We start from the raw sequence: 21,165 nt of genomic DNA on the forward strand, positions 1-21,165 counted from the left end.
ATTTTAATTTCCATCTTTGCACAAATTTGGGATGGAAGCCTTGATCAAAGAGAAGTTCACGTACTTCGTCAATGCAGAGTGATTCTGGGATGTTTTTTATTATTACCCGGAATGCTCTCTCCTCCGGATGACAGAAGGAATGGTAAGGGTAATTCCTTTCCTCGAGCAGGGTAGTAAGTTTACGGTAATTGTCGCTTGTGGCGACGAATAAGAAAATGCCGTCCTTTTTATTTCGGGTTATAATGTCTATTGATTGTGCCTTAGTAATTCTAATGAGCTCCATGAACCTCTTCTTATCACGGAGCACTATAGGCGGAATTTTTTCCTTTGGGGGACTTTGAGAGACAGTCGCCGAAACGGTTGGCACTGTTTTTGCTGTGGAGGTTAAGACTTGTTTAGTGACCTGGCTACTTACCTGCGCAGGCTGGTCTTGGGTTGGTCTTGTGGTAACTTGTTTCGGTACTGGCTGTGGGGCCGTCTTGGTGGTCGGCTTGTTTTGCACTGGTCTGGTGGCAAATTTTGTAATCGAAGGCTGTACGTTAGCCTTGGCTTTCGATTGGGTAGATTTAGTGGCTGGCTTGGCTACCGGATTGGGTTGTGATTTGGGAGCCTGTTTTCCCTTGTTGCCGGCCTTCGGCAGCTGGCTTTCCTGAGGTGGAGTGACGGGCCCTCTTTTCCTTTTTCCCACCAAGGTGAAACCGTCTTCTGAGTCTTCAGTTTGGTCTAAGTGTTGTGTCGGTTTAGCTGGTGTCTGGGACTGAATTTCTATGGCAGCGGGAATCTTTACTTCCATGGCATCTCTTTGATGCTTCATGAATTGTGTTATCGTAGCTGTGAGAGTTTTTATTTCTTCCTTGAGCTCTTCGGAAGCCTTTTCGCTCTTTTCCAGCTTTTCCGTCTGTTTGTTCAGGGCGTCTGTTTGGGCTTTTGCGAACGTTTTAAGGTCAGCTATCTGCTTTCGCAGGTCTTCGTTCTGTTTTCTCAATTCCGTTATAAGCACTTCTCGGCTGTCTTCTGAAGATGGTCCATTTGAATTTGAAACACTGGGATTATGTTCAGGAGGCGACGTCGGCTCTGACGTACATGACGCCATTGCCTTGTCTGTAAAAACGCCTTTTCGGCGCTTACAGACGCTTTTTTTTTTTTACGTAGGCACTGGTGAAACGTGATAACGGGTCGACCGTCTTAGGGAATGTTTCGGGTAATTCTCGGAAGCGCAGGTAGGTTCGGCGGACCGGACACGACCGTTCTCTTCGAGAGCTAGCACGGAACTGACTGCGCTCTTAGTTTACAAAGTGTTTAGACTTACATAAGTAAATATATCCAGTGACATTGGTAATTGATTTTTTTCTCGAATCACAGCAAACAATTGTACTAAAGGTAGTTCTAAAGGTTATTAAGATTTTTCAGTAAATTTTAATGATATTGACCTCTAATTTATTTCAAATATAAATAATGCATGTATTTCCTAACAAAGTACTAACCAAATTGTAGGTAATAAATGCATTAATTTGTGTATAAGAGTTAAAATGAATGTTGCAAAAAATATCAATTACTATAAATTAGCTTCATATAATTTGAATTCCTTATTTGTTGATAAGCTGTTTGTTCCCACTTGGAACACAAGACAAAGTAGAAAGCAGTAAACTCACGATTTCCATAGAAGGCAAACTAAAGATGAGCTACTCTTAAAATTTACGAATGGGATGGGAAAGATCAAAAAGAAGGAAAAATAAGCTTAGACACGAATCGACTAAAACAGTTTCAACATTACGGTTACATTGGCTGCCAGGTAAAGAAGAATTGTTTTGTTGTAGTAGTTTTAATAGTGCAGAAGTGTAAAGATTAATCGCCATCAAACCAACATCGTTTTTTCTACACAGTATCGCTATTTCACCAGATATATGAGGAAAACTTTGAAAAGTATAGAACATTTTTCCATTATTATTAGTTATACTAATTCTCCTCAATAAAAGCCATTTTAAAATGAAAAATAGATCAGAAGTCATGAAAGCAACTAAAGCAATATCTTCAAATTTTCTTGAATCTAAATAAAGTTAATTTTGGAAGGAACATTCAATACTATATGTCCAAAGTTTAAGAACATATATTACTATATCTTGCTTGTAATATTTTCTAATAAATTGATGTACACGCTTCGGCGGTATATATACTCAAATTGGAACGCTACACAAAAGATTAGTATGGCCTCTGTGCAAGGATGTCGCGCAAAATCGTGAAGAGTTCCACATTTTTACACACAATCACTAGCCATAAACCCATTACACTAACCAGCCATATGTGCAAGGTAGTGAAGCGCATTTAGCTGGGCTTCTTAAGGGGATATTCAACACTCGATCATCAGATCGGCTTTCAGGAGAATATTTGAGAAGCCTGCAACTTAGGACAATACGCGACTGCTGTCTTCCTTGATTTGGAAAGGGCCTTTGATACCGGTAACATAAGTAACATCCAAAGACAGTTGTTGGACTAGAAAATAAACGGGAAAATTTATTTAATTATTACTTCTTTTTTGGCTGCTAGATGTTTGCGGGGGATTGTGAATGTTGTGATATCATCGTCTTACCACCAGACGAATGGAGTGCATCAGGATCCTGTATTATGTCCATTATTATTAGTTTGTGGCGACCGCCACGACCCTTTAGGCTACAAAGGTTGGCAATTCTGGAGTATAAAAGGCCATCACGACGACGTCTCGCTCTTTTTTCTTATCACCGTCCCCCTGTAACAGTACCACTTCCACAGCGCTACCGTACTTCCTTCACCTTAACCTAACATCCTGTCCATTCTCCCATCGACCACATGTATCAACCGTAAGTTAGAATAAACAACTTTGATTCAACCAGTGTTTTTAGTTCCTGTGCAAATACCTTCCAAAAATAGTAGTGAGTGTTCTGATAAATAATCGCCGCGGCAGCCACACATTTCAACCGACTGACCGACCCGACGAACATTCCTACAAGTTATTGCTATGAATTCAATAAACGAGGTTGTCCCTGTCCACATTTACGCTCGGATTCATTCGGACGATGTGATTATTAACTGAGAAACGATATATTTATATTCTTATATACTTATAATATTTTATCAACACGCGAAATTTCTTTTCATCTATTTTTTTCACAATAACAAAAGTTGCTTCACCCAAAATGCTATAATTCACAAACTAATGATCTCACCTCTGTCAAATTTATACGCGCATCTTTGGAGGGTTAGGGCTAACGAAAAAACATATGGATTTAATTCGAGTAGCGCCATCTATGTGTCAGGCCGCGGACTTTTCAATTGACCTGTTATCATATTTAAATTAAATACTACATTGTAAATAACCCTAAATAGCCCAACAGGCTGATAAGCTGCAAAAATAAATAAATAAATAAATAAATAAAATAAATTACGTGAAACGAGATTTTGAAATATATTAAAAAGTAAATTCATACCAGCAGAATAATCTGTTCATTCATATTCTTTAATATGCTTTATTCACATCTGTTATTTATTCGGCATAATTTTATTTCAAAGCGTTTACGTCCATCCATTTCAATATATGAAATTCAAAATATGGGATCAGCGTCAGATAAAACAGATCCCAGGACCGCGCGTACACACACACACACACAAACACACCCACTCATATTTATAAAGAGCATAAAAGGCACCATAAACATGAATAAATCGCCCCCAAGCTAAACGAAAAGCGATTTATTTATTTATTTGCACAATAAAAACGTCGAAAGAAATAAAAATTTACCGGAAACTACCCTTACAATCGCCTATTAAAACTATATAAAAACCAGAGGGGTAAGGCCGTCCCCTGCCCCGGACTATTAGGTCTGTTTTACCACTTTGCCGGCCCAAGGAGAGATATATCTAGTTTCGTGTCACAAGGACCGTAAAGATTATTATCGTTGGTATTAAAACTGTATCACTTGTAATGGGAATAAATGGCTTTTTCTTGATTAAACCTTTATTATTTAATGAGCAACGAAATTAAATTAATTTTCTTATGATATACGAGCATATGATACCTGAAGGTTTTGGTATTATTTTATTTACCCTATTCTTTATTTACTCCCCGGCAATAACAGATTTAATTCGAAACCTTCATGAAATGTAGTTTTTAACATTTTTTAATACACTAATATTCAAACAAGGGTCTAATTCTGGAAAATCCCGGCGTGCGCAGAACGATTTGATTTTCCAACGTTGCCAGTTGTTGAAAATTATACGTGTATTTCGAGAATTTAACGTAAATAGAATAAATTTTAGGGAATTAAAAAGAGAGCCCAATATTTCAATTGAGACCCAAGTTAAAATTAAATTTTGGTATATTTTTCGTCCATTATAATATAAAAAATGTAATATGAAGAGCCTTTTGTATCAATCTTTGATTTCGAAATAATTTTGAAAAGAAAAAAGGGAAAATAACAGCATGTAATTATTCAATAAATGCAATAAGTTCAAAAAAGCTATAAATTCATGGCTATATTATTTTAACGTGTCAGATTCTTCTACATTTTTTATAATTAACATAAAATCTTCTTTCTTTAAAGTAGATTAGGTACACAGAAAATAATATTGTGCCTTATATAACAGACATCCTTTATTTTAACCTATTTACCCATAATTTAGAGATCGTACCGTCACCTTGTCACACTTTATCTCACTACACTTTATCTCTTGTATCTGTGGAATTCAATTAGTAATTAAATTAGTAAATAAATAAAATTCAAACTGTTTTGTAATAGTTCAAGCGAATCAGTATCTCTCAGAATATTTGTTTATTGAAGTACAATAAAAATACCTTAACACTAAAAACAAATATATAATATTCTTACAAAAAATACTAAAAATATGCAGTACCCCTGGTACAATAAATATAGTTTTCTTAGTTATATGTAAAAAGTACTGAAGATAAAGTGTAGAAAGCCAAATAGGCATTGACATAGTTAAAACATTTAATATTAATAAACACAGAAATTAAGTAACAACGACACAATGAACAGTTCCAAAAGTTATATAGATCCAGATCAAAGAGAGCATCTTTTTAAATATTATTAATCTCCTAGAACGTCAGCAATCTGCCCGTGGGCAATAAGTATTATTATATGATTTAATTTATATAATATATTTATCCTGACATGTAAAAGATCACCCCAGTAAGTGATCTACTGTACAACTTATAATCTAAATCTTTTTCTGGATATTATTCTAACTTATTTTAAAAACTATTCTCAGATATTCAACGCTGTCTGCTTGCCGAAGTTCAAGCTTATTCGATTCTTCTGAGGGACATGTTCTTCTAAAAAAGGTGAATGTCACATGGGTAGATTTTGTCTCATTTGCTTTAATATGCCACGTTTTTAACCACAATTCGACTTTGTTAAGATGAAGTTGGAGGTTTCTTGTAGCTAATATTGAATCCTAGTGTGATGATAAAACCTGTGTATCGTTAGAATATGTTGCAACAGTAGCGTTTCCTAAGATCGATATATCGGCTGTATACAATAGATATAACAATGGAAAAAGAACACTGCCCTGCGGAAGACCCGAATATATTGGGTGTAGGTCACAGTAGTTGAAAGTGACGTGAAGCCTTTTCAATTTAACTTGCAGTCCAGTGTGCCGCACTTTGTCGAAGACCTGAGTAATGTCGATAAATACAGCGAAGCTATATTTTCTATCGTTTAAGTTTTTGTTAAGTTGTTTGACTAATCTATGTATTTGTTCTAATGTTTCGTGTTTATTACTGAAGTCATATTGATGGTCTGGAATAATATTCTCTCGTTTGCGATTATTTAGAGATCAAAGGTAACAGGCTTATGGGACGATTAGAGGGGGCGTCTTCAGATTTTTTCCCAGGTTTAAGAATCATAATCATTTGAGACCCTTTCCAAGTGCAAGGAAAGTAATTAAGTCTTAGCATGGTATTAAGTATGAATGTTATTAATTTTTTTGTTACTTTCCAGAGAAAATATTCCGCTGCATCAGTTGGCATTAAGTTTTCTAATTAGTTTTGAATTCCTTGATTCTGTTCCTTATTTATTAACTCTTTCAGCTCTTTTGTTGCCTTGTTCAATTTTATGGAGCGCAAATGAAAATTGTAAACTTCGTCAATAGTGTATTGACTGAATTAGTATTATTATATTATAGTGTATTATTATAGTAGATTTGGGGAATAATATTTTTAATAATATAAATCCTGTTAAACCTATAGCAATGTTTTAATAAAAGGAGACGCCAAAAAGGAGAGGTTTTCTAAAAATTTAAGTTTTCTTTCCACATATCTCACGTTCTTAGACGAACTTGGTCTGATCTTGGTTTTAACTTTGTAATTTTACCATAGAAATTATACCGGTAATGCGAAATTTAAGATAATATCTTTTATATTTTTCTCTATTGACACTCTTTAGATGAATTATCGGTACTTTTGCATAGTATAAGAGTATTCCTAAAAAAATATCTTAATATGAGCGAAATTTGCTAAAATCCTATTAGATTTATCTCGGTAATTTCGCCGTAAATGCGAAAATATTAATTTCGATATAATTTTAAGCCCCAAGTCCGACTTAATTAATATTTAACGCGGAATTAACTCATGTCAATCCCTTCCATCAAATAGATACACGAACACGGTCTATTATCCAATTAACAGTAAGTAATTCAATCTCTTCATATTTAATTAACGGTTTCCGGATAGGAGGGAAACTTGCATGCATTCTTCCTATTATAACAGCACTAATCCCTTGTAAAACGTCATGTACGACACCCTAAGTCGATTGTCTATAGCCGATCGCTTTCGATATTGGCAGACAATAGATTGATAAATCGTGCTTTACACTAATAGCGTGGTCTTAGGATGATAAACTATTACTTTCAGATAAGAATTAAGTAAATTTTATTATCAGATTTTCTGAACTTAATTGCAATATGATAAAAAATAATATTGTTACCGATCCGTGAATGGTTCTGTAGTTTAACGGAACTACCTATACTTTCCACCCTTCCCATGGATTACAAAGAGACTTTCTTGAAACCTAGAGAACACATTTTCTCGGTACCGATTTGTATAGGTCACATCTATCTTGTAATAAACATTTCTCCCTTAATATGTACTAGTGATAGCCTTGTCGTCGAAATTCGAAAACAATTTAATAAATATGATAAATATTTATGTATAACAAGTATATTAATTATAATTTAATAACAATTTATAGAGTTAAACATGTTTCCCTGAAAATAGAGTAAATAGAATAACTTAAGATACATAACTTACTCTTAAGATAACTTAAGAATGTTAAAATAATTCAAATTTGTTTTAACTATATTTTCAATATAAGATCAGAAAAAAATTGACTATATAATATAATAACATATAACATAATTACAGTAGCAAATGACTCTATATTATTATACATGCAAGAAACATGCTATCTCAAGAACTAACAATCACTAATATTTTTTAAATGCCATTTAATTAAATTTAATTAATTTCCATTAAGTTTTAGTAATCTACAAAGTATTGATAAGTTTAAATTACTACCTCACCGAAAATTATATCAAGTATCAGGAGTAAGATTATTTTCAGAACTGCAACAACTTCAGAGAATTAAATATAATTATATTCCATTTTTATTGAGATGTATGTTAGAATCAAAAACATGGAATATTAAATGAAGTAATACGTACTTGTATATTAACTAAAACAATAACGAACACAGTTAAGTACTTTATTTTTTGCAATATAGGAATTATATTAAAGTAATGTATATATAATCATTAAATGAACTATGGACTGCTATATACTTAGGTCTAACAGGCCAATTGAAAAGACTACGGCTTGACACATAGATGGCCCTACTAGTATTTAATCCATATCTAGAATTTTACACAATCCTCGCGAGCTCCTTTTGGCCAAAAACAACGACGAGTTGATGATTTGCAGCAGTGTTTGAAGATGATCAAGCGTAATAAACTCGAGTTTTTGCGTTGATATGTGACAATGGACGAAAAATATCTCCATGATTTCACTCCGAAGTCCAGTCATCCGAGTAGACTGCACACGATGAAACAGCTCCAAAGCGTGGGAAAACGCCACAATCGGCTGGCAAGGTTATGGCGTCTGTATTTTGGGATAAGCATGGAATAATTTGCATTAACTGCCTTGAAAAAGGAAGGACCATCAATAGCGACTATTAGATAGCGTTAGTGGAGCGTTTGAAGGACGAAATCTCCGGAAAACGGCCGCATTTGAAGAAGAAGAAAGTGCTCCTTCACCAAGACAATGCACCGTGTCACAAGTCAGTAAAAATGATGACAAAAAATTCATGAATTGTGCTTCGAATTTCTTCCTCATCCACCGTATCCTATAGATCTGCTAACTAGCGACCACTTCCTGTTCGCAGGTCTCAAAAGAAACTGAGAGCAATTTTGAAGCAAAGGACCAATCGTACTACAAAAATGGTATCGAAAAGTTGGAGAATCACTACAATCAGCATATTACCCTTGAAGAGAATAATGTTGAATAATAAAACTAATTTCGCCAAAAAAACGTACTTTACTATGGTAGGCCTTAAACTTTTCAATTGAACTGTTATAAAGTAAATAAGTAAAATAATTGATAAGGGATTCAAAGAATGAACTGTCATATAGTTACATATTTTATTGCATTAATACATAAACATATTAATATTTATAATTACTTTAAAATATTTACTAATAATAATTCATAATTAGCTTCATTAGTCCCATGAGTCTCATCTAGACAAATTCTAAAGTCACTTTCATTTTATCTACATATTTTCATTACATTATATTTATATTAACATAATTTTTTCTTATAGACATATTTTTCATCTAAAAGACATAATGAAAAACAATAAATAAAAGAAAAATGGGATTATTTGTTAAAATAGTTATTTCTATTAGCTTTTTTAGTGCACTATTCAATCTTTAAAACCTTAACAGGCAATTTATTTCCTGTCTGTAAATTTATTTATTTCAACCTTTCATTTTATGTAATATTTCATTGGATTCTAACCCTTGTAGATAGCATTACGATAGAAAACCACGGTAACTCTGCAATAGTTTCCCCAAGAATTCTCCAGCAATAGGGAAATAACCGCACATCACTCCTTGTTAATATCATTTCAAATATCATAAACAATGGAAAACCTAACAGATTTAAAATGGCGCTGTCAAATTTACATCACAACGTAAAATTGCACGTTCATAGTCAATTTACGTACAACAAAAACGGCGAATAATCTACCGTTCTCAATTTATACCATTTACCCCAAAACTCATTCACAGTACTGGGATTTTGCTAATAGTATCTGTATAAAGTACTGGGATCAGTGGTTTTTTCATTGATATTTATTAATCGTACAAAACAATGAAAAGCAAGCTTATAAGCATAAATAAATAAGTTTTAATATTTCGATAGCATTCTTAGCGGACGAATTGTTATATAATATTATACACGAGATACAAGTTACAAGTTTAATTTTATTGACTTCACAAAATAATTTATGAGAATCAAACATTGAAAATTATTTTGCAACAATTATAAGATTGAAATAATTCATTTATGAAATAGAACAATTAGTTATAACCCGTAGTAAGAACAAATAAATAGTCTAACTCTAAGAAATTAGCAATTATACTATACTAAATAAAGATCTAAAATCTCTGTGACAAAACTGGATCTAATTGTCGTAAAATCCTTTGATTCACGCTTAAAGAATTCGGATTATAAAGAGACGATAATGGCAGAGATGAAAACTAAAATGTATTTTACAGTCCGGTTTAACTTTTCCATTGCGTCTATTTGACTTTTGATTATAAAAGTTCGGCTATTATCTAGGGTAGTTTGGTTTGTTTACTGGAAAGTTATTATAATTAAATTACATTGTTTTCTAGACAAATTTGAAGAATAAATGATAAAAAATAGTTTGCTATTGGAAACTGATCTTTGTCTGATAGTTTAATTTTAATTTTAAATGAATTGAACTAAACTTTTATTGAAAGTTTTTTTATAGATTTCAAGCAATAAGGTTTTCCTTCACTAAAGTTGTTCGCAAATATTCTATTAAAGAAATTGAAGATTGTATTTTGAAACTGATATGAATTTCGATGTTCAGAAACTCGTAATATTCTGTAATAAAAATAAAAAATTTCGTTATTACTATATATTCAGCAATCTTCCAATGCAAGCTCTTTGTACTAATTGGAAACAAAACCAATATTAGTCCTTTTCAGATGGTTTAGAAACGTACCACTTCTTATTTTGTGAAAAATACAAGAAAAACACTTTAACCAGAAGTAGATTTATTTAAGATCCTTCGGTGAGTTCCGGTGGGTATAATTGATAAAACAAAATTAAAATTTTTATTTTTCATAATAATTTATCGATGCTTCCAAGTAGGCTACTCATCCACTACTCTCTGGGGGCTAGACAACTTATAAAATAAATACCATCTTATAATAAATTTTTTCATATTATGTCATTGAAAACTGATACATATATGTTAGGATAACAATTTCTTCCTTATAAATATTTTTTTCCTTTTAAAAGTACATCTATTTAGAAAAATGTATTGAAATCAACATATATAAATTAATTTTTTTGTTGAATTTGTTTTTCAGCATTTCTTTTCTATTCCCTTTGCCAGTGAACAATGAAGCCATGATGTTGATGCAATTGGATAAGTCATGTCAATATTCCCTCCCTTAGGGTCGTTTCCATCGAATATAAACATTTGGAAGGAAGTTCTTTGAAATTTTAAGCTGAATTTTGCTCTCAACAAATCTTTCTATTGTCTTTGAACTTATTTTTTTTCCTTCGGGTCGTTCTTTATCACTGATATGGTAATATCAACTTATAAATCATTGAAATCCAAATCAATCCAAAGATACTGAAGATAGAACGGAAAACTATGACCATAAGCTTCTAAATGTGTTTGATAACTTTAGACAGTAGATCAAAAAACAAAATAGTATTCAGTATATCAGTAAAATGCAATTTAGATTACTGTAGATCTCTATAATACTTCTGGCGAGTTGTTACTTTAAGTAGCGACATGTTAAATTATTCGATACTTCGCATTTTTAATAATATATATTACTGATCAAAGTTTATGCAAGCACCAAACATATGTAGGACCTCAGCCTTGTGAAAGAATGTGTTATATTATATTAATATCCAATTTTTTTAGGAACCTTTGGAGTTACATTAATATCTGAATGTTTTTGAGCTACGGAAATACATAATGGTGTACTAATTCTAGCGTATTTAAATTACTCTTTCTGAATAATAATTCCATCTGACTAATCATTAAAATGTACTCATACAATATCGGATAGCTTAATAATTATAAGAATTCATAATAAACGATTAAACTCTAACGTTTTTTGTTTCTCAATAAATTCGAGAAGAAGGCCGAGATTTCATATTGATAACAAAGGCCTAAGCAAAATCTCATTAAGATTTAATTGGGCACCATACTAACTTTTACACGCCATTAAACTTATTTAATGATTTGCCTTTAAGAGGTTTCCCCTGGAAAAGGTTTTCTTCCCAATTAAGTCTAACATCTTCTGAACTATTTCATTTGAAAGGAACGTCCCCCCAGTCCACGTTATTGAGTAACCCTGTAATGTCGGTATCGATAATTTTGCCAAATTTGTTCCATCATTAACACAAAATTTCTTTCGAGTTCCATTAAAAAACCGAAGTTGTTTTTTCTGTGTTTGAACTACTATTAAAGACCTAAACATCTTAAATGATCCTGGTTAGTCAACAGTTTAATTGTGATAATCCTCTGTGATGATTTTTGTTATTCTATAACCTTAAAAAAGCGGTTTTTTTGTCAAATTGTACTTGCTGAACAATTAATAAATAATTCGTAATCTGAAATATTAAATCTTTGAAGCTGATAAAAATGTATTAATGCCCAATTTCAGTGTATATAAAAGTACTGCCTGAATTACAAGTCATATATTCATATTTTTAAAATTATTTACACAATTTGTATTTATCTAATAAAAATTTGAAATATATTATTATTTTGTATAAAAGTAAATAACAAAATGAACTCTTTTGTTACTTTGTAGTTAATTATAAACAATGTTAATTAATGTAAATACATGTTAATTTGGGTTCTAACCCGTAGTCTTTCTAATTCTGAGAAAAAATGCCTCAAAAAAAATTATTGTTCAAGATTCCAAAGTAGTTTAACCCCTTGATTCTAAAAATGGGGATTTAGTATGTGGCATTTTAGTGTTATTCAAATGCTGTCTACTTTATGGTAGATGTAATGGTTTATATTTTCTCAGAATAATAATTTAGATCATTGATTTAAGATATTTAAATATATGTTACGTGACTGGCTAGAATTTTAATGCTTACTGACTATTCTCTATTAATAGAAACGATCAATAAGTATATATATAAACTGCAATAAAAAGCTTAGATACTAACATATTTCAACGTGTAGTCAGAATAGTAAATGTGGAGATCTATAAATAGAAATATTCCCGTTGTTTTAATAGGATGGCCAACCTGCAAAGTGGCAAAACCGATGATTTATACAGGCAAATTGTACATATAATTTGAAGCAACTATTTTAAATTGGTCTTCTAAATTCTAAATTATAAAAAGCTTCATTACTGTTATTTATGCAATATTGGAAACTACTTTACTATTATACAGAAATAGCGATTTATGACCTTTGTCTCCACAAAACTTATCATATGTTTCGCCATTATATACGATATATATGAATAAATTGGTGTTTGTTTAAATTATTATTAATTATTCAGTTAAATTTGATACAATTATGATATAATATGACAAAAATTTGAAATATTCGTCTTTTAAAACTTTCAATTAATTTGTATAAAAATATGTAACAAAATGAACTCTTTTATTACTTCGTAGTTAATTATAAAGAACGTTAATTAATGTAAATACATGTTAATTTGGGTTCTAACCCTCGAGCTCGCTTTTAACTCAAGGCATTACTTTCCTTCGAAATGAAAAATTCGTCTTTTATTTCAGTTCTAAGTCACATTTATTTAATTCAGGATAAGGTCTATGTATTTTTTAATCATGTACTCTGTAAATGTTTAAATTTTAACAGTATTATATTCCTTTGCATCTTTAATTTCTTCTTTATATATTGTTGTATAACTGAGTCTGTGATATATTGGTTTTTTTATATTATTATATTAATGTATTTTCATATTTTGGGTTTAGTTAAGTCAGCATAATGTTAATTAGTAGAAATATAAAAAAATTTAAAATCAATGGATTTTAATATAAGTGAGGAATAAAATTATTTATTTTCAATATATATTTTGATTTTGTTCAAATAGTAAGCATATATTTTCAAAAAATGTTTCTCCAAACAAATGCAAACTTGTTCCAAGTTCATTGTTTCTCGGATAAATATATGTTCTTGTAAACTTTTTGTATATTATATATACCCGAAAATATTTCAGATATCTGCAAAGTATGCCTTAACATTTAGCATACAATTAAGTTCCTGTAGTCTTTCTGATTCTGAGAAAAAATGCCTCAAAAAAATTATTGTTCAACGCTCCAAAGTAGTTTAACCCCTTGATTCTAAAAATGGGGATTTAGTATGTGGCATTTTAGTGTTATTCAAATGCTATCTACTTTATTGTAGATGTAATGGTGTATATTTTCTCAGAATAATAATTTAGATCATTGATTTAAGATATTTAAATATATTTTACGTGACTATCCGGAATTTTGATTCTTGCTGACTATTCTCTATTAATAGAAACGATCAATAAGTATATATATATATATATATATATATATATATATATATATATATATACTTATATATATATATATATATATATATATATATATATACTTATATATATATATATATATATATATATATATATATAAACTGCAATAAAAAGCTTGGATACTAACATATTTCAACGTGTAGTTAGAACAGTAAATTTGGAGATCTATAAATAGGAATATTCCCGTTGTTTTAAAAGCATAACCAACCTGCAAAGTGGCAAAACCGACGATTTATACACTCAAATTGTACGCATAATTTGAAGCCAGTATTTTAAATTGGTCGCAGTCATAATTAACGCTCATTCCACAGTTCAAAGCTTCATTACTGTTATTTATGCAATATTGGAAACTACTTTACTATTAAACAGAAATGGCGATTTATGACCGTTATCTCCATAAAACTTGTCACATGATACTTCATTATATATTGTATGTTTATATGATTATTAAGTGCTTATCGCTGCTTGACAAACGAAGAGCTGTACGATAAGGTAGAAATCAAACGAATATACGAAGTGATTCAATATTTCGCCATAAGATATAAAATAAGGTTACTAAATTTTATAGTGAAATAGAAGAAATAAAAGTAGCAAAGGAGATTGATTAAATAAATTGGCATGTATAATTACTAGTTCAAATTTTTATCAATAAATTTGCTTTAAAATTTGGTAACGCATCATGAGAAAATATATCAGAATGCACCTGTTTTTTGACTAATCGAGATGTTTCCACGAGTTTCTACCCTAAAAAGATATATCAAAGGTTTCGTGGTAAAGTTAAACACTTTAGGAGTGTAATTATATATATTATCCTTAGGATAACCCTGACAAAATAAATATATAAACACCTAATCTAACATTATTCGTTATCAAGCTGATATGACCCATGTGGTATGAGAAGTAAATAGTCCTGGATCAAACATTGATAAAGCCGTCTTGGTGGCGCAGTAGTAAAGACAACAGGACGGCCCTCCTACTGTTGCGATAGCCGCGTGATCGAATCCTGCTTTGGCATGGTCGTAAATTTATGTTTGTTATTTTTTAATATTTGTGATTGTCCTAGGCAAGAGTGTAAAATCCGACAGGGAAAAGCATCCCAGACACGCCAGTAACCAGGCTGGGTAAGACCGGATGTCTTCTGGGATGATTTCTAAGTTGGTTGGTTGGGAGCCCACGTTAACAATAGATCCAGTCCAGATAAACCCATAGTTGGTAAAAGGAGACTTTAAAATATGTAAAAAGATGATAAGGTTACAATTTCGCAAAATCCACAAATGCTGGCAACTATATGGGCTGATCTTTCATTAGATATGCTCAATAAAATCTTAATTTACAAATTAATTTTTTACTACTGTTCTGCTGTACCATACTGTTGAGTACGGGATTAATACACCAGTATGTATTTCTTAAATTAAAATAGAATAAAATGAAGAATAGATTTGTACACTAAACAATTTCGTGTAATTTGGTTCGCTTCATATTCTGATTTCCTACGTGTTGTCCAATTGTTTTATTGTTTTCACGTTGATACGATTTAGTAACCTTATTTCATGTCTTATGGCTAAATCTTGAATCACTTGATATATTCGTTTGATTTCTATCTTAGTACAGCTCTTCGTTCGTTACTTAGCGATAAGCATTGGAAATTAAGAACGTTGTTTTGTGTACTTTAGATTACTAGTTGCTTTGATGTTTTAGTGCGACCTCATATTTTCACCCTATAAGTTCCATTTCGCCTTATAATTGGCTGATAAATCAATCTTTTTGATTTTAGGTCAAGTTGAGAGTATCTTCCATTGAACCGGTACAGTTGTTTGACTTTGAATCTAATCTGCTTTGCTTTTCGTCTAACATGATGATTTCAACGTAGCCTATTATCGGGATGTGTGTCGAAGTATGTAGTTGATTCTGCTTGAGGAATTGGGCACTCGTCAAGTTTTCCTCATTTCGCAGCAATGCAAGATTAATATGAACAGACTTGGAGCTATTAAGTTTATCCTTTGTCTCTGGTCCATTTGTAAATCTCTTTAACTGCTACTCGTATTTTGCTACAGTCTTCTACAGTCGGCAAATGTTTCAAGTACTGTTTCTTGTGTTGTTGTGATATCAGCAGTACGCAACAGAGCAGATACAGGAGTGGTCCCAAGAGACCACCCTGGGGATACTGCAGCACATGATTGGTCAAGGTAGAAGGAGTTATTTCGGCACGGTATCGCTATAATGCCAATATGACACACAAATTGAGAGGAAACGTGTCGTCCTTCACACTCCAGTATGCGCTTTACGCATACCGCGACAAAAATGATATCACTTTCATCAGATTCAGATTCAGATTCAACTCACCGAGACACTTAAAGATTACGTCACAATACCTAAAATGTCCTAGACATTCTTTGGCAGACTGTTATTTATTTTATTTACATAAAAGTTTGAGTTTATGTTTTAATAATTTTAGTTTACTATAATTGTACAAACAATTCAAGATTAATATCAGTAACTGTAACAGTTATCCAATAACAGTTAATTAATTTATGATAATTGTTTTATTATACAATTAATACTAAACTAATATTTTCTCCCTTTATATTTAACTGATTGAACGTGTGGATGAGGGGCATGTTTAAAAATACAACAGAGCTTGTAAATAATAGAACAATATCCGAACGCATTGTGTAATTAGGCCAGTCACATAATTAATATCCATTGCACGGTTCAAAGCTTCATTATTATCCATATATCAGGCGGACATTCCATTTTGCGATAAATTGTAGCGTCTATTTCAGAACCACGTTTTCGTTAGTTTTACCAAGCATTGATTGACTTTTCTATTCAAATAGAGTTAGGTGTATTTTAATATATAATTTTAAAATAATATATTTTACCAATTATTTTTTAACAGCTTGCGAGCTTGCATCTGCTAATTTTTCTGAAATTGGACGTTTATTAACCGACTTCAAGAAAAGGGGGTGGTTTTATGTTCGACTGTATATATTTTTTAATGTATATTTGCCGATTACTCCGTCCATTATGGACCGACCGATTTTCAAAATTATTCTTTTATTTGAAAGTGTGCACTTCCAAGGTGGCCCTATTGCAGCCAGGTCAGGATCAGATGGGATCGAGCAAAGCCCTCAAGTTTCAAAGGCATGTTTCAAGAGTATATATATATTTTTTATCTAATACAATCAGATATTCGTGTATAATGTTATTGCTGGAGTGATAAAACAGAAAACCGAAAGTCGTTCAATGCAAAAGCCTTTCAGTTTTCATTTTAGACAATAACCATATTATAAGAGCAGTGGTTAGAACGTTCATCTCACACGCTTAGACCGCAGGTTCCATTCCCAGAAGGGCAACAACTTTTTGTTATTGTTCTAGTTTGGTTGGAACATTTGTCAAATAACCTAGTTTAGGTAGCGGACCCCGGAGCCTGAAGTGTTCCTTATTTTCAATCATTGTTTCTTTATTCCTATTTTTCCTCATACGGACTGCACATATCCTTGGCGTCTGCATGTAATGCTTAATAAAATAACTGCTTAATTTATTGAGTAAATATTTAACACTAAAGGAGAAAAATAAAATATTTTTAACGAAAAAATTGAACCAACTATAAAGAATAAATAAGGAACTAACTAAATCAAAGTTAGATTTTTAACACAAAAAAAATATTTTAAAATAAAATTTGTACATAATAACTAAATAAAAATAATCTAAAACCTTATTTGACCTATCTACTGCAAGAATTTTATATTCTACTATTTACACACAATTTAGCTTAATACCTACCTAAACCTATTTATTTATTTACAGTGATATTGCAACTACTACTGACTGTTCACTTTATTTAAAAACGATTTTATTTCGCTCTAAGAATCTAACTGAATCTTGTTTGTACTCTAGGTAACTAAAAGAGTTTTGATACAAAAAAATTTGTTATAAAAAATTAACACAAACGTAAACAAAAAAATTAACAACATTGCATTCACCAATATTTTAAAGTAATTGTAATGATGTTCGGTTATTTATAAAATAAATAACTGTATTGCGGTTATATATAAATGCAGGTTTATATTTAAAATATAAAAAATAACAGCGGAAGGTTTATTTTTTATATGCATCAATGCAGGTTTCGGCTCTTTTTTTGGCCACCGGAACGTATTTAAATGGAATTTTGCAGCGTTTCATACATATTATAAATTTGAGGTTATATGTTAAATTAATTTTATTATAGACCCAGGCTGGGTAAATGATTATATTATGTTATATAAAAACCCATTTATACTATATTAGATATTGATGATATAAAATATTAGCGTGTGTGTTTATTATATATTAAAATACATGTTTTTGGAGATCAAAAATTAAACAAATATTGAACAATCTGTTTGTAAAGATTCTCTTTCAGGTTGTTTAATATTTGTTTAATAATTTAGCATTTATTGCTAACAAATAGGTGCAATATTTTCGAAATATGGGACACAGGATATTTGGACATCACTATTCCGAAAGAGATTCAATGACAATTTATCACAGCTATACAGTCCGTTCTATGAAATAGCCATGCCATCTAAATATATAGAGTCAGCACGTCTCAATGTTATCGCAACAAATTTGGCTTCTCGTCATGTAGAAATGTAAGATTGGAGAAGTGATCGACCTGGATATAGATAAACTTGATGGCTCCAGTTTCAGATTACGTCCAGCATGGATTTTTCAATCAGCGGCCACAAATAGATACCTAACGCATCACATCAAGGGTAATTTTGGTCCCAGCATCTTCAAAGGCCTGTTTGGTCATCTTCTTTGGTTATATCAAAGATATCAAGCTTGATACACGGATGGTTCCAAGTCATCCGATGGAGTAGGCCCAGCTCTTTATGGGTCCTCTAAAACAGCTACCTGGAAGGTTCTACAGATTGTACTCGAGGTTGGGCCGGGTAATTTGTACTGATTCCCGCACCTCTATTTTGATAATTGAAGAAGCATCAGTCATATGGGCATAGAAAGTATTGAGATAACAGACTGCAAGTAAATAACTCACTCTAAGTATTCCCTTTTATTTAGACCTATATCCTGTAATTTCAAATAATATAAATAATTTTGCTCAATTGGCCGGAACAGGTTATATGGTTCATTAAGAAACATTTTTTTGCTTCTTCAACATTGTCTATTAAAGGTATAAACAGGTTAATCGTCGGACATTGTCGGCTCTCACACTACTATCTTATGATTGGCGATGTTCCTCATTTGTGTGATCATTGTGGACTAGTAAACACGGTCCGACATGTTTTGTTATAATGTGAAGTTCTAAGATCTGTTCAAGATAAGCATAATACATCCAGAGATCTCGAAGCCCTCTTTACTACAAAACACCAATTTTTCAATTATTTACATGAAATCCATTTACAATATTCTGTTTAATCCAAGTTATCTCTTATTTAATTCGATTTTATCATTATAATCTTTACGTTATAATTTATCTACTGGTTTTGTCGGAATATATTAAAATATTCAGAAATATGAACAATGATTTTTACAATAACATTCCTTTGTATACTCTTTTATCTTATAGTTTTTTTAATATTTTGTCTATAGTTATCTTTATATTTGTCCACTGTGTTATATATGGTACACTTTAATATCAAATTATAATATAATGTATAATAATATACTATTTATTTATGTTTTATCTCGTTTTATATGTTAATTGGTTATTACTTTATTTAAACAATTTGTATATGTATCGTATTTTTTTATATATATTTTGAAGTTTTCTTTTACCAACTATGGGTTTATGCTATGGGCCTAAGGTTTAACGTGGGCTCCGAAGCACGGCCCTCAGCATTAAGGCTACCGACTGGCGAGCGACCAACTTTAGAAATCATCCCAGAAGAGACATCCGGTCGGTCTTACCTAGCCTGGTTGCTGGCGTGACTGGTATCATTTACCTTGTCGTATTTTACACTCTTGCCTAGAACATTCACAAATTTTAAATAATCGCAAACATACATTTACGACCATGCCCCAGCAGGATTCGAACCCGCGGCTATCGCAACAATAGGACGACCGTCCCATCGCCCTTACAAATGCGCCACCAACCCGGCTTGCATAGTATATTTATTTTATATAATAATAGTTTCTTTTTAAATAAATTTTACATGTTATAACTCTTTTATACAGCCAAATAGTCAACATCATTATTAGCACGATTTTTTTTATTTTAAAAACATATTATAATTAAATTGTCTATCATTGAAAAATCCAGTCTATTGGCCAGATTCAACACCGTGTAACTAATAAGTACTGGGATTCATTGAATGTATTTACTACAATAATATCATGTTAATTTTGACAAAATCAGTTGAAAAACTTACCAGATGTGTCACATATTACTGCAATAATAGAAATATTGTAGTAACTTAACGTGACAAAGTGCTGTTCTGAGTCATTACTACATAGTATAAAACAAAGTCGCCTTTTCTGTCCCTATATCCCTATGTGCGCTTAAATCTTTAAAACTACGCAACGGATTTTGATGCGGTTTTTTTCAGTAGATAGGGTGATTCAAGAGGAAGGTTTATATGTATAATACATGCATAATATACTAAGGCAACATTGCTAATTTTAGAGGTTTCTAACGTGATATCGTAAATTAACCTATTTTTTTAGGCTTATTTAGCAATTAGTAAAAACACTGCCTAACCCTACGAGTTAGATTAAATTAATGTACTACAGTATTGTACACCATAAAAAGGTCTACAAAAAAGTCCGCGATGGTATATGTTTATCTTTTAGGGATAACCCACATTAACCATTTTTATTGTTTACTTTTTACGTGAGAAAATGGCTTATTTACGAAGCTATTTTAAGCAATACGGCATTAATCCTTATCGAATTAAGTACCTTAAATATAGTGTGCAATTAATATAGATCAATATGGTTCCTTACAGCATGTAAATTAAACAAATATTTTTGGAGATATTACAAATTTAAAATTTGCGTTTAAAAATGTGTAATGTAATAAAAATTGTATGAATTTAGATATTCCAAAGATAGCAGGAAATCTTCATAGTAATTATAGGGAAAGAGGAATTGTTTTACTCCTAATTTAATGCGTGCAGGCCAAGGGCAGTAATGAATGAACCAAAAATACTGGATCGATTTTAATCATGTTTTCATTGAGTGACATAGGCATATATATTTTATGCCCGTGCAAAGTCGGAGCGGGCCGCTATGTTTTTATATACAACGTTCATATTTTTTCTGTAGTGTATTTAATTTAGTATCAGCATTGCACCC

General features: G+C 31.5%; 1 protein-coding gene and 1 non-coding gene across 2 annotated transcripts in view; one reads left to right on the forward strand and one right to left on the reverse strand.

The window, feature by feature from the left end:
* The window catches only part of LOC143190789 (alkaline phosphatase), a 349,882-nt gene that overhangs the window by 59,399 nt on the left and 269,318 nt on the right, over window positions 1–21,165 (reverse strand). The window lies entirely within an intron of this gene.
* Window positions 2,152–2,256, forward strand: LOC143192112 (U6 spliceosomal RNA). Its single transcript, XR_013004734.1, has one exon. It is a non-coding gene; the product is annotated as a U6 spliceosomal RNA (small nuclear RNA).

The sequence above is a fragment of the Rhynchophorus ferrugineus genome, unplaced genomic scaffold (assembly GCF_030347505.1).
Source record: "Rhynchophorus ferrugineus isolate W39M unplaced genomic scaffold, kcgeb_rfMv2 rfM2, whole genome shotgun sequence".
Taxonomy (NCBI): Eukaryota; Metazoa; Arthropoda; class Insecta; order Coleoptera; family Curculionidae; genus Rhynchophorus; species Rhynchophorus ferrugineus.